General features: G+C 45.5%; 1 protein-coding gene and 22 non-coding genes across 23 annotated transcripts in view; 13 read left to right on the top strand and 10 right to left on the bottom strand.

Annotated features, from left to right (window-relative positions):
• Nucleotides 1–13,217, top strand: part of LOC137049088 (uncharacterized) — a 53,107-nt gene that overhangs the window by 30,651 nt on the left and 9,239 nt on the right. The window lies entirely within an intron of this gene.
• On the top strand, nt 190–263 carry trnam-cau (transfer RNA methionine (anticodon CAU)). The gene has a single exon. It is a non-coding gene; the product is annotated as a tRNA-Met (tRNA).
• Nucleotides 1,046–1,128, bottom strand: trnal-cag (transfer RNA leucine (anticodon CAG)). Its single transcript has one exon. It is a non-coding gene; the product is annotated as a tRNA-Leu (tRNA).
• Nucleotides 1,224–1,297, top strand: trnam-cau (transfer RNA methionine (anticodon CAU)). Its single transcript has one exon. It is a non-coding gene; the product is annotated as a tRNA-Met (tRNA).
• On the bottom strand, nt 2,080–2,162 carry trnal-cag (transfer RNA leucine (anticodon CAG)). The gene has a single exon. It is a non-coding gene; the product is annotated as a tRNA-Leu (tRNA).
• Nucleotides 2,258–2,331, top strand: trnam-cau (transfer RNA methionine (anticodon CAU)). Its single transcript has one exon. It is a non-coding gene; the product is annotated as a tRNA-Met (tRNA).
• trnal-cag (transfer RNA leucine (anticodon CAG)) lies at nt 3,114–3,196 on the bottom strand. Its single transcript has one exon. It is a non-coding gene; the product is annotated as a tRNA-Leu (tRNA).
• trnam-cau (transfer RNA methionine (anticodon CAU)) lies at nt 3,292–3,365 on the top strand. Its single transcript has one exon. It is a non-coding gene; the product is annotated as a tRNA-Met (tRNA).
• trnal-cag (transfer RNA leucine (anticodon CAG)) lies at nt 4,148–4,230 on the bottom strand. The gene has a single exon. It is a non-coding gene; the product is annotated as a tRNA-Leu (tRNA).
• trnam-cau (transfer RNA methionine (anticodon CAU)) lies at nt 4,326–4,399 on the top strand. The gene has a single exon. It is a non-coding gene; the product is annotated as a tRNA-Met (tRNA).
• Nucleotides 6,390–6,463, top strand: trnam-cau (transfer RNA methionine (anticodon CAU)). The gene has a single exon. It is a non-coding gene; the product is annotated as a tRNA-Met (tRNA).
• On the bottom strand, nt 7,246–7,328 carry trnal-cag (transfer RNA leucine (anticodon CAG)). Its single transcript has one exon. It is a non-coding gene; the product is annotated as a tRNA-Leu (tRNA).
• trnam-cau (transfer RNA methionine (anticodon CAU)) lies at nt 7,424–7,497 on the top strand. The gene has a single exon. It is a non-coding gene; the product is annotated as a tRNA-Met (tRNA).
• Nucleotides 8,280–8,362, bottom strand: trnal-cag (transfer RNA leucine (anticodon CAG)). The gene has a single exon. It is a non-coding gene; the product is annotated as a tRNA-Leu (tRNA).
• On the top strand, nt 8,458–8,531 carry trnam-cau (transfer RNA methionine (anticodon CAU)). Its single transcript has one exon. It is a non-coding gene; the product is annotated as a tRNA-Met (tRNA).
• trnal-cag (transfer RNA leucine (anticodon CAG)) lies at nt 9,314–9,396 on the bottom strand. The gene has a single exon. It is a non-coding gene; the product is annotated as a tRNA-Leu (tRNA).
• Nucleotides 9,492–9,565, top strand: trnam-cau (transfer RNA methionine (anticodon CAU)). The gene has a single exon. It is a non-coding gene; the product is annotated as a tRNA-Met (tRNA).
• trnal-cag (transfer RNA leucine (anticodon CAG)) lies at nt 10,348–10,430 on the bottom strand. Its single transcript has one exon. It is a non-coding gene; the product is annotated as a tRNA-Leu (tRNA).
• On the top strand, nt 10,526–10,599 carry trnam-cau (transfer RNA methionine (anticodon CAU)). The gene has a single exon. It is a non-coding gene; the product is annotated as a tRNA-Met (tRNA).
• trnal-cag (transfer RNA leucine (anticodon CAG)) lies at nt 11,382–11,464 on the bottom strand. Its single transcript has one exon. It is a non-coding gene; the product is annotated as a tRNA-Leu (tRNA).
• Nucleotides 11,560–11,633, top strand: trnam-cau (transfer RNA methionine (anticodon CAU)). The gene has a single exon. It is a non-coding gene; the product is annotated as a tRNA-Met (tRNA).
• Nucleotides 12,416–12,498, bottom strand: trnal-cag (transfer RNA leucine (anticodon CAG)). Its single transcript has one exon. It is a non-coding gene; the product is annotated as a tRNA-Leu (tRNA).
• Nucleotides 12,594–12,667, top strand: trnam-cau (transfer RNA methionine (anticodon CAU)). The gene has a single exon. It is a non-coding gene; the product is annotated as a tRNA-Met (tRNA).

The following is a 13,217-nucleotide window of genomic DNA, read 5'->3' on the forward strand; positions in this document are numbered from 1 at the left end:
AAGGTTAGGTCTGTCAGAATTGGAATTCGAACCCACGCCTCCAGGGGAGACTGCGACCTGAACGCAGCGCCTTAGACCACTCGGCCATCCTGACATGACAGCTCACGGTGAGCAGCGTGTTTGGAGCTGCACCGAATGGCAGATGATCCAGAAGCTAGTGCTCCACCACTCACACTGGCCACAGCACATGCCTCGTTGGTGCAGTTAGGCAGCGCGTCAGTCTCATAATCTGAAGGTCGTGAGTTCGAGCCTCACACGGGGCAGAGTGGTGCTTTTTGGCACACAAAAGCGTTTAGGCAAAAGAGCGGGTTTCTTCATACCCTTTTGTGTGATTGTCCATTCCTTCATGAGCAATGCGATTGAAATCCAGTCATTTTGTAGGGCAGATGTTGAATAAATGCAGAAATAGTATTCCTCTCATATTCACCTAAACTGGGGCAGTGTCACTACAAAGTTTTGTTCAGTCTGAACATAATTCTTTCATTCTCATGACGTTTCTTGTCAGTAGTGATGTAATGTTTCGCTTGACATGCCATGAATCTCATTTCATGACATTCCATCCCACAGCCCATAAACCCATGACATGTCATTCCAAGAGATTTCCAGGAATTCCTTGCCATGAAATTCTACTGCACCCCCAAAATTTCAGTCCATGACATCACAGTCAAACTCCAAGAATCCCATTGCATCCCTCCAAAGAAACCCCAAACAAAACATGAATACCCTTTCATAAACAAGTTCTCATTCCGGTAAACATCACAACATGGTATTCCATTGAATGCTATTCTATAAAACATGTCCAATTTCATGAAATGTCAGGACATGACATTCCCTGGAAACTGCATGAAAATTCCACAGAATCCCATACATGGCACAAAAGTGTTACTTTAAAGTTCATGCGATGCCGGTGGTCAGAGGTACCGTAGTGTTCCATTGGCTCTGACATGAACTGAATTGCAGTGCTTCGTCAATATTAGCGTGTTACTGGGTCAACTTGCCAGAGGGTTAAAGAGTCTACCTGGAGCCCGCAACCAAAGGTCAGGTCTGTCAGAAGTGGGATTCGAACCCACGCCTCCAGGGGAGACTGCGACCTGAACGCAGCGCCTTAGACCGCTCGGCCATCCTGACATGACAGCGCACGGTGAGCAGCGTGTTTGGAGCTGTACCGAATGGCAGATGATCCAGAAGCTAGTGCTCCACCACTCACACTGGCCACCGCACATGCCTCGTTGGCGCAGTTAGGCAGCGCGTCAGTCTCATAATCTGAAGGTCGTGAGTTCGAGCCTCACACGGGGCAGAGTGGTGCTTTTTGGCACACAAGAGCGTTTAGGCAAAAGAGCGGGTTTCTTCATACCCTTTTGTGTGATTGTCCATTCCTTCATGAGCAATGCGATTGAAATCCAGTCATTTTGTAGGGCAGATGTTGAATAAATGCAGAAATAGTATTCCTCTCATATTCACCTAAACTGGGGCAGTGTCACTACAAAGTTTTGTTCAGTCTGAACATAATTCTTTCATTCTCATGACGTTTCTTGTCAGTAGTGATGTAATGTTTCGCTTGACATGCCATGAATCTCATTCCATGACATTCCATCCCACAGCCCATAAACCCATGACATGTCATTCCAAGAGATTTCCAGGAATTCCTTGCCATGAAATTCTACTGCACCCCCAAAATTTCAGTCCATGACATCACAGTCAAACTCCAAGAATCCCATTGCATCCCTCCAAAGAAACCCCAAACAAAACATGAATACCCTTTCATAAACAAGTTCTCATTCCGGTAAACATCACAACATGTTATTCCATTGAATGCTATTCTATAAAACATGTCCAATTTCATGAAATGTCAGGACATGACATTCCCTGGAAACTGCATGAAAATTCCACAGAATCCCATACATGGCACAAAAGTGTTACTTTAAAGTTCATGCGATGCCGGTGGTCAGAGGTACCGTAGTGTTCCATTGGCTCTGACATGAACTGAATTGCAGTGCTTCGTCAATATTAGCGTGTTACTGGGTCAACTTGCCAGAGGGTTAAAGAGTCTACCTGGAGCCCGCAACCAAAGGTCAGGTCTGTCAGAAGTAGGATTCGAACCCACGCCTCCAGGGGAGACTGCAACCTGAACGCAGCGCCTTAGACCACTCGGCCATCCTGACATGACAGTGCACGGTGAGCAGCGTGTTTGGAGCTGCACCGAATGGCAGATGATCCAGAAGCTAGTGCTCCACCACTCACACTGGCCACAGCACATGCCTCGTTGGTGCAGTTAGGCAGCGCGTCAGTCTCATAATCTGAAGGTCGTGAGTTCGAGCCTCACACGGGGCAGAGTGGTGCTTTTTGGCACACAAAAGCGTTTAGGCAAAAGAGCGGGTTTCTTCATACCCTTTTGTGTGATTGTCTATTCCTTCATGAGCAATGCGATTGAAATCCAGTCATTTTGTAGGGCAGATGTTGAATAAATGCAGAAATAGTATTCCTCTCATATTCACCTAAACTGGGGCAGTGTCACTACAAAGTTTTGTTCAGTCTGAACATAATTCTTTCATTCTCATGACGTTTCTTGTCAGTAGTGATGTAATGTTTCGCTTGACATGCCATGAATCTCATTTCATGACATTCCATCCCACAGCCCATAAACCCATGACATGTCATTCCAAGAGATTTCCAGGAATTCCTTGCCATGAAATTCTACTGCACCCCCAAAATTTCAGTCCATGACATCACAGTCAAACTCCAAGAATCCCATTGCATCCCTCCAAAGAAACCCCAAACAAAACATGAATACCCTTTCATAAACAAGTTCTCATTCCGGTAAACATCACAACATGGTATTCCATTGAATGCTATTCTATAAAACATGTCCAATTTCATGAAATGTCAGGACATGACATTCCCTGGAAACTGCATGAAAATTCCACAGAATCCCATACATGGCACAAAAGTGTTACTTTAAAGTTCATGCGATGCCGGTGGTCAGAGGTACCGTAGTGTTCCATTGGCTCTGACATGAACTGAATTGCAGTGCTTCGTCAATATTAGCGTGTTACTGGGTCAACTTGCCAGAGGGTTAAAGAGTCTACCTGGAGCCCGCAACCAAAGGTCAGGTCTGTCAGAAGTGGGATTCGAACCCACGCCTCCAGGGGAGACTGCGACCTGAACGCAGCGCCTTAGACCGCTCGGCCATCCTGACATGACAGCGCACGGTGAGCAGCGTGTTTGGAGCTGTACCGAATGGCAGATGATCCAGAAGCTAGTGCTCCACCACTCACACTGGCCACCGCACATGCCTCGTTGGCGCAGTTAGGCAGCGCGTCAGTCTCATAATCTGAAGGTCGTGAGTTCGAGCCTCACACGGGGCAGAGTGGTGCTTTTTGGCACACAAGAGCGTTTAGGCAAAAGAGCGGGTTTCTTCATACCCTTTTGTGTGATTGTCCATTCCTTCATGAGCAATGCGATTGAAATCCAGTCATTTTGTAGGGCAGATGTTGAATAAATGCAGAAATAGTATTCCTCTCATATTCACCTAAACTGGGGCAGTGTCACTACAAAGTTTTGTTCAGTCTGAACATAATTCTTTCATTCTCATGACGTTTCTTGTCAGTAGTGATGTAATGTTTCGCTTGACATGCCATGAATCTCATTCCATGACATTCCATCCCACAGCCCATAAACCCATGACATGTCATTCCAAGAGATTTCCAGGAATTCCTTGCCATGAAATTCTACTGCACCCCCAAAATTTCAGTCCATGACATCACAGTCAAACTCCAAGAATCCCATTGCATCCCTCCAAAGAAACCCCAAACAAAACATGAATACCCTTTCATAAACAAGTTCTCATTCCGGTAAACATCACAACATGTTATTCCATTGAATGCTATTCTATAAAACATGTCCAATTTCATGAAATGTCAGGACATGACATTCCCTGGAAACTGCATGAAAATTCCACAGAATCCCATACATGGCACAAAAGTGTTACTTTAAAGTTCATGCGATGCCGGTGGTCAGAGGTACCGTAGTGTTCCATTGGCTCTGACATGAACTGAATTGCAGTGCTTCGTCAATATTAGCGTGTTACTGGGTCAACTTGCCAGAGGGTTAAAGAGTCTACCTGGAGCCCGCAACCAAAGGTCAGGTCTGTCAGAAGTAGGATTCGAACCCACGCCTCCAGGGGAGACTGCAACCTGAACGCAGCGCCTTAGACCACTCGGCCATCCTGACATGACAGTGCACGGTGAGCAGCGTGTTTGGAGCTGCACCGAATGGCAGATGATCCAGAAGCTAGTGCTCCACCACTCACACTGGCCACAGCACATGCCTCGTTGGCGCAGTTAGGCAGCGCGTCAGTCTCATAATCTGAAGGTCGTGAGTTCGAGCCTCACACGGGGCAGAGTTGTGATTTTTAGCACACAAGAGCGTTTAGGCAAAAGAGCGGGTTTCTTCATACCCTTTTGTGTGATTGTCCATTCCTTCATGAGCAATGCGATTGAATTCCAGTCATTTTGTAGGGCAGATGTTGAATAAATGCAGTAATAGTATTCCTCTCATATTCACCTAAAATGGGGCAGTGTCACTACAATGTTTTGTTCAGGTTGAACATAATTCTTTCATTCTCATGATGTTTCTTGTCAGTAGTGATGTAATGTTTCGCTTGACATTTCATGATTCTCATTCCATGACATTCCATCCCACAGCCCATAAACCCATGACATGTCATTCCAAGAGATTTCCAGGAATTCCTTGAAATGAAATTCTACTGCACCCCCAAAATTTCAGTCCACGACATCACAGTCAAACTCCAAGAATCCCATTGCATCCCTCCAAAGAAACCCCAAACAAAACATGAATACCCTTTCATAAACAAGTTCTCATTCCGGTAAACATCGCAACATGGTATTCCATTGAATGCTATTCTATAAAACATGTCCAATTTCATAAAATGTCAGGACATGACATTCCCTGGAAACTGCATGGAAATTCCACAGAATCCCATACATGGCACAAAAGTGTTACTTTAAAGTTCATACGATGCCGGTGGTCAGAGGTACCGTAGTGTTCCATTGGATCTGACATGAACTGAAATGCAGTGCTTCATCAATATTAGTGTGTTACTGGGTCAACTTGCCAGAGGGTTAAAGACTCTACCTGGAGCCCGCAACCAAAGGTTAGGTCTGTCAGAAGTGGGATTCGAACCCACGCCTCCAGGGGAAACTGCGACCTGAACGCAGCGCCTTAGCTCGGCCATCCTGACATGACAGCTCACGGTGAGCAGCGTGTTTGGAGCTGCACCGAATGGCAGATGATCCAGAAGCTAGTGCTTCACCACTCACACTGGCCACAGCACATGCCTCGTTGGCGCAGTTAGGCAGCGCGGCAGTCTCATAATCTGAAGGTCGTGAGTTCGAGCCTCACACGGGGCAGAGTGGTGCTTTTTGGCACATAAGAGCGTTTAGGCAAAAGAGCGGGTTTCTTCATACCCTTTTGTGTGATTGTCCATTCCTTCATGAGCAATGCGATTGAAATCCAGTCATTTTGTAGGGCAGATGTTGAATAAATGCAGTAATAGTATTCCTCTCATATTCACCTAAAATGGGGCAGTGTCACTACAATGTTTTGTTCAGTCTGAACATAATTCTTTCATTCTCATGACGTTTCTTGTCAGTAGTGATGTAATGTTTCGCTTGACATGCCATGAATCTCATTCCATGACATTCCATCCCACAGCCCATAAACCCATGACATGTCATTCCAAGAGATTTCCAGGAATTCCTTGCCATGAAATTCTACTGCACCCCCAAAATTTCAGTCCATGACATCACAGTCAAACTCCAAGAATCCCATTGCATCCCTCCAAAGAAACCCCAAACAAAACATGAATACCCTTTCATAAACAAGTTCTCATTCCGGTAAACATCACAACATGTTATTCCATTGAATGCTATTCTATAAAACATGTCCAATTTCATGAAATGTCAGGACATGACATTCCCTGGAAACTGCATGGAAATTCCACAGAATCCCATACATGGCACAAAAGTGTTACTTTAAAGTTCATACGATGCCGGTGGTCAGAGGTACCGTAGTGTTCCATTGGCTCTGACATGAACTGAAATGCAGTGCTTCGTCAATATTAGTGTGTTACTGGGTCAACTTGCCAGAGGGTTAAAGAGTCTACCTGGAGCCCGCAACCAAAGGTTAGGTCTGTCAGAATGGGAATTCGAACCCACGCCTCCAGGGGAGACTGCGACCTGAACGCAGCGCCTTAGACCACTCGGCCATCCTGACATGACAGCTCACGGTGAGCAGCGTGTTTGGAGCTGCACCGAATGGCAGATGATCCAGAAGCTAGTGCTCCACCACTCACACTGGCCACAGCACATGCCTCGTTGGTGCAGTTAGGCAGCGCGTCAGTCTCATAATCTGAAGGTCGTGAGTTCGAGCCTCACACGGGGCAGAGTGGTGCTTTTTGGCACACAAAAGCGTTTAGGCAAAAGAGCGGGTTTCTTCATACCCTTTTGTGTGATTGTCCATTCCTTCATGAGCAATGCGATTGAAATTCAGTCATTTTGTAGGGCAGATGTTGAATAAATGCAGAAATAGTATTCCTCTCATATTCACCTAAACTGGGGCAGTGTCACTACAAAGTTTTGTTCAGTCTGAACATAATTCTTTCATTCTCATGACGTTTCTTGTCAGTAGTGATGTAATGTTTCGCTTGACATGCCATGAATCTCATTTCATGACATTCCATCCCACAGCCCATAAACCCATGACATGTCATTCCAAGAGATTTCCAGGAATTCCTTGCCATGAAATTCTACTGCACCCCCAAAATTTCAGTCCATGACATCACAGTCAAACTCCAAGAATCCCATTGCATCCCTCCAAAGAAACCCCAAACAAAACATGAATACCCTTTCATAAACAAGTTCTCATTCCGGTAAACATCACAACATGGTATTCCATTGAATGCTATTCTATAAAACATGTCCAATTTCATGAAATGTCAGGACATGACATTCCCTGGAAACTGCATGAAAATTCCACAGAATCCCATACATGGCACAAAAGTGTTACTTTAAAGTTCATGCGATGCCGGTGGTCAGAGGTACCGTAGTGTTCCATTGGCTCTGACATGAACTGAATTGCAGTGCTTCGTCAATATTAGCGTGTTACTGGGTCAACTTGCCAGAGGGTTAAAGAGTCTACCTGGAGCCCGCAACCAAAGGTCAGGTCTGTCAGAAGTGGGATTCGAACCCACGCCTCCAGGGGAGACTGCGACCTGAACGCAGCGCCTTAGACCGCTCGGCCATCCTGACATGACAGCGCACGGTGAGCAGCGTGTTTGGAGCTGTACCGAATGGCAGATGATCCAGAAGCTAGTGCTCCACCACTCACACTGGCCACCGCACATGCCTCGTTGGCGCAGTTAGGCAGCGCGTCAGTCTCATAATCTGAAGGTCGTGAGTTCGAGCCTCACACGGGGCAGAGTGGTGCTTTTTGGCACACAAGAGCGTTTAGGCAAAAGAGCGGGTTTCTTCATACCCTTTTGTGTGATTGTCCATTCCTTCATGAGCAATGCGATTGAAATCCAGTCATTTTGTAGGGCAGATGTTGAATAAATGCAGAAATAGTATTCCTCTCATATTCACCTAAACTGGGGCAGTGTCACTACAAAGTTTTGTTCAGTCTGAACATAATTCTTTCATTCTCATGACGTTTCTTGTCAGTAGTGATGTAATGTTTCGCTTGACATGCCATGAATCTCATTCCATGACATTCCATCCCACAGCCCATAAACCCATGACATGTCATTCCAAGAGATTTCCAGGAATTCCTTGCCATGAAATTCTACTGCACCCCCAAAATTTCAGTCCATGACATCACAGTCAAACTCCAAGAATCCCATTGCATCCCTCCAAAGAAACCCCAAACAAAACATGAATACCCTTTCATAAACAAGTTCTCATTCCGGTAAACATCACAACATGTTATTCCATTGAATGCTATTCTATAAAACATGTCCAATTTCATGAAATGTCAGGACATGACATTCCCTGGAAACTGCATGAAAATTCCACAGAATCCCATACATGGCACAAAAGTGTTACTTTAAAGTTCATGCGATGCCGGTGGTCAGAGGTACCGTAGTGTTCCATTGGCTCTGACATGAACTGAATTGCAGTGCTTCGTCAATATTAGCGTGTTACTGGGTCAACTTGCCAGAGGGTTAAAGAGTCTACCTGGAGCCCGCAACCAAAGGTCAGGTCTGTCAGAAGTAGGATTCGAACCCACGCCTCCAGGGGAGACTGCAACCTGAACGCAGCGCCTTAGACCACTCGGCCATCCTGACATGACAGTGCACGGTGAGCAGCGTGTTTGGAGCTGCACCGAATGGCAGATGATCCAGAAGCTAGTGCTCCACCACTCACACTGGCCACAGCACATGCCTCGTTGGTGCAGTTAGGCAGCGCGTCAGTCTCATAATCTGAAGGTCGTGAGTTCGAGCCTCACACGGGGCAGAGTGGTGCTTTTTGGCACACAAAAGCGTTTAGGCAAAAGAGCGGGTTTCTTCATACCCTTTTGTGTGATTGTCCATTCCTTCATGAGCAATGCGATTGAAATCCAGTCATTTTGTAGGGCAGATGTTGAATAAATGCAGAAATAGTATTCCTCTCATATTCACCTAAACTGGGGCAGTGTCACTACAAAGTTTTGTTCAGTCTGAACATAATTCTTTCATTCTCATGACGTTTCTTGTCAGTAGTGATGTAATGTTTCGCTTGACATGCCATGAATCTCATTTCATGACATTCCATCCCACAGCCCATAAACCCATGACATGTCATTCCAAGAGATTTCCAGGAATTCCTTGCCATGAAATTCTACTGCACCCCCAAAATTTCAGTCCATGACATCACAGTCAAACTCCAAGAATCCCATTGCATCCCTCCAAAGAAACCCCAAACAAAACATGAATACCCTTTCATAAACAAGTTCTCATTCCGGTAAACATCACAACATGGTATTCCATTGAATGCTATTCTATAAAACATGTCCAATTTCATGAAATGTCAGGACATGACATTCCCTGGAAACTGCATGAAAATTCCACAGAATCCCATACATGGCACAAAAGTGTTACTTTAAAGTTCATGCGATGCCGGTGGTCAGAGGTACCGTAGTGTTCCATTGGCTCTGACATGAACTGAATTGCAGTGCTTCGTCAATATTAGCGTGTTACTGGGTCAACTTGCCAGAGGGTTAAAGAGTCTACCTGGAGCCCGCAACCAAAGGTCAGGTCTGTCAGAAGTGGGATTCGAACCCACGCCTCCAGGGGAGACTGCGACCTGAACGCAGCGCCTTAGACCGCTCGGCCATCCTGACATGACAGCGCACGGTGAGCAGCGTGTTTGGAGCTGTACCGAATGGCAGATGATCCAGAAGCTAGTGCTCCACCACTCACACTGGCCACCGCACATGCCTCGTTGGCGCAGTTAGGCAGCGCGTCAGTCTCATAATCTGAAGGTCGTGAGTTCGAGCCTCACACGGGGCAGAGTGGTGCTTTTTGGCACACAAGAGCGTTTAGGCAAAAGAGCGGGTTTCTTCATACCCTTTTGTGTGATTGTCCATTCCTTCATGAGCAATGCGATTGAAATCCAGTCATTTTGTAGGGCAGATGTTGAATAAATGCAGAAATAGTATTCCTCTCATATTCACCTAAACTGGGGCAGTGTCACTACAAAGTTTTGTTCAGTCTGAACATAATTCTTTCATTCTCATGACGTTTCTTGTCAGTAGTGATGTAATGTTTCGCTTGACATGCCATGAATCTCATTCCATGACATTCCATCCCACAGCCCATAAACCCATGACATGTCATTCCAAGAGATTTCCAGGAATTCCTTGCCATGAAATTCTACTGCACCCCCAAAATTTCAGTCCATGACATCACAGTCAAACTCCAAGAATCCCATTGCATCCCTCCAAAGAAACCCCAAACAAAACATGAATACCCTTTCATAAACAAGTTCTCATTCCGGTAAACATCACAACATGTTATTCCATTGAATGCTATTCTATAAAACATGTCCAATTTCATGAAATGTCAGGACATGACATTCCCTGGAAACTGCATGAAAATTCCACAGAATCCCATACATGGCACAAAAGTGTTACTTTAAAGTTCATGCGATGCCGGTGGTCAGAGGTACCGTAGTGTTCCATTGGCTCTGACATGAACTGAATTGCAGTGCTTCGTCAATATTAGCGTGTTACTGGGTCAACTTGCCAGAGGGTTAAAGAGTCTACCTGGAGCCCGCAACCAAAGGTCAGGTCTGTCAGAAGTAGGATTCGAACCCACGCCTCCAGGGGAGACTGCAACCTGAACGCAGCGCCTTAGACCACTCGGCCATCCTGACATGACAGTGCACGGTGAGCAGCGTGTTTGGAGCTGCACCGAATGGCAGATGATCCAGAAGCTAGTGCTCCACCACTCACACTGGCCACAGCACATGCCTCGTTGGTGCAGTTAGGCAGCGCGTCAGTCTCATAATCTGAAGGTCGTGAGTTCGAGCCTCACACGGGGCAGAGTGGTGCTTTTTGGCACACAAAAGCGTTTAGGCAAAAGAGCGGGTTTCTTCATACCCTTTTGTGTGATTGTCCATTCCTTCATGAGCAATGCGATTGAAATCCAGTCATTTTGTAGGGCAGATGTTGAATAAATGCAGAAATAGTATTCCTCTCATATTCACCTAAACTGGGGCAGTGTCACTACAAAGTTTTGTTCAGTCTGAACATAATTCTTTCATTCTCATGACGTTTCTTGTCAGTAGTGATGTAATGTTTCGCTTGACATGCCATGAATCTCATTCCATGACATTCCATCCCACAGCCCATAAACCCATGACATGTCATTCCAAGAGATTTCCAGGAATTCCTTGCCATGAAATTCTACTGCACCCCCAAAATTTCAGTCCATGACATCACAGTCAAACTCCAAGAATCCCATTGCATCCCTCCAAAGAAACCCCAAACAAAACATGAATACCCTTTCATAAACAAGTTCTCATTCCGGTAAACATCACAACATGGTATTCCATTGAATGCTATTCTATAAAACATGTCCAATTTCATGAAATGTCAGGACATGACATTCCCTGGAAACTGCATGAAAATTCCACAGAATCCCATACATGGCACAAAAGTGTTACTTTAAAGTTCATGCGATGCCGGTGGTCAGAGGTACCGTAGTGTTCCATTGGCTCTGACATGAACTGAATTGCAGTGCTTCGTCAATATTAGCGTGTTACTGGGTCAACTTGCCAGAGGGTTAAAGAGTCTACCTGGAGCCCGCAACCAAAGGTCAGGTCTGTCAGAAGTGGGATTCGAACCCACGCCTCCAGGGGAGACTGCGACCTGAACGCAGCGCCTTAGACCGCTCGGCCATCCTGACATGACAGCGCACGGTGAGCAGCGTGTTTGGAGCTGTACCGAATGGCAGATGATCCAGAAGCTAGTGCTCCACCACTCACACTGGCCACCGCACATGCCTCGTTGGCGCAGTTAGGCAGCGCGTCAGTCTCATAATCTGAAGGTCGTGAGTTCGAGCCTCACACGGGGCAGAGTGGTGCTTTTTGGCACACAAGAGCGTTTAGGCAAAAGAGCGGGTTTCTTCATACCCTTTTGTGTGATTGTCCATTCCTTCATGAGCAATGCGATTGAAATCCAGTCATTTTGTAGGGCAGATGTTGAATAAATGCAGAAATAGTATTCCTCTCATATTCACCTAAACTGGGGCAGTGTCACTACAAAGTTTTGTTCAGTCTGAACATAATTCTTTCATTCTCATGACGTTTCTTGTCAGTAGTGATGTAATGTTTCGCTTGACATGCCATGAATCTCATTCCATGACATTCCATCCCACAGCCCATAAACCCATGACATGTCATTCCAAGAGATTTCCAGGAATTCCTTGCCATGAAATTCTACTGCACCCCCAAAATTTCAGTCCATGACATCACAGTCAAACTCCAAGAATCCCATTGCATCCCTCCAAAGAAACCCCAAACAAAACATGAATACCCTTTCATAAACAAGTTCTCATTCCGGTAAACATCACAACATGTTATTCCATTGAATGCTATTCTATAAAACATGTCCAATTTCATGAAATGTCAGGACATGACATTCCCTGGAAACTGCATGAAAATTCCACAGAATCCCATACATGGCACAAAAGTGTTACTTTAAAGTTCATGCGATGCCGGTGGTCAGAGGTACCGTAGTGTTCCATTGGCTCTGACATGAACTGAATTGCAGTGCTTCGTCAATATTAGCGTGTTACTGGGTCAACTTGCCAGAGGGTTAAAGAGTCTACCTGGAGCCCGCAACCAAAGGTCAGGTCTGTCAGAAGTAGGATTCGAACCCACGCCTCCAGGGGAGACTGCAACCTGAACGCAGCGCCTTAGACCACTCGGCCATCCTGACATGACAGTGCACGGTGAGCAGCGTGTTTGGAGCTGCACCGAATGGCAGATGATCCAGAAGCTAGTGCTCCACCACTCACACTGGCCACAGCACATGCCTCGTTGGCGCAGTTAGGCAGCGCGTCAGTCTCATAATCTGAAGGTCGTGAGTTCGAGCCTCACACGGGGCAGAGTTGTGATTTTTAGCACACAAGAGCGTTTAGGCAAAAGAGCGGGTTTCTTCATACCCTTTTGTGTGATTGTCCATTCCTTCATGAGCAATGCGATTGAATTCCAGTCATTTTGTAGGGCAGATGTTGAATAAATGCAGTAATAGTATTCCTCTCATATTCACCTAAAATGGGGCAGTGTCACTACAATGTTTTGTTCAGGTTGAACATAATTCTTTCATTCTCATGATGTTTCTTGTCAGTAGTGATGTAATGTTTCGCTTGACATTTCATGATTCTCATTCCATGACATTCCATCCCACAGCCCATAAACCCATGACATGTCATTCCAAGAGATTTCCAGGAATTCCTTGAAATGAAATTCTACTGCACCCCCAAAATTTCAGTCCACGACATCACAGTCAAACTCCAAGAATCCCATTGCATCCCTCCAAAGAAACCCCAAACAAAACATGAATACCCTTTCATAAACAAGTTCTCATTCCGGTAAACATCGCAACATGGTATTCCATTGAATGCTATTCTATAAAACATGTCCAATTTCATAAAA

The sequence above is a fragment of the Pseudorasbora parva genome, chromosome 20, assembly GCF_024679245.1.
Source record: "Pseudorasbora parva isolate DD20220531a chromosome 20, ASM2467924v1, whole genome shotgun sequence".
NCBI classification, from domain to species: Eukaryota; Metazoa; Chordata; class Actinopteri; order Cypriniformes; family Gobionidae; genus Pseudorasbora; species Pseudorasbora parva.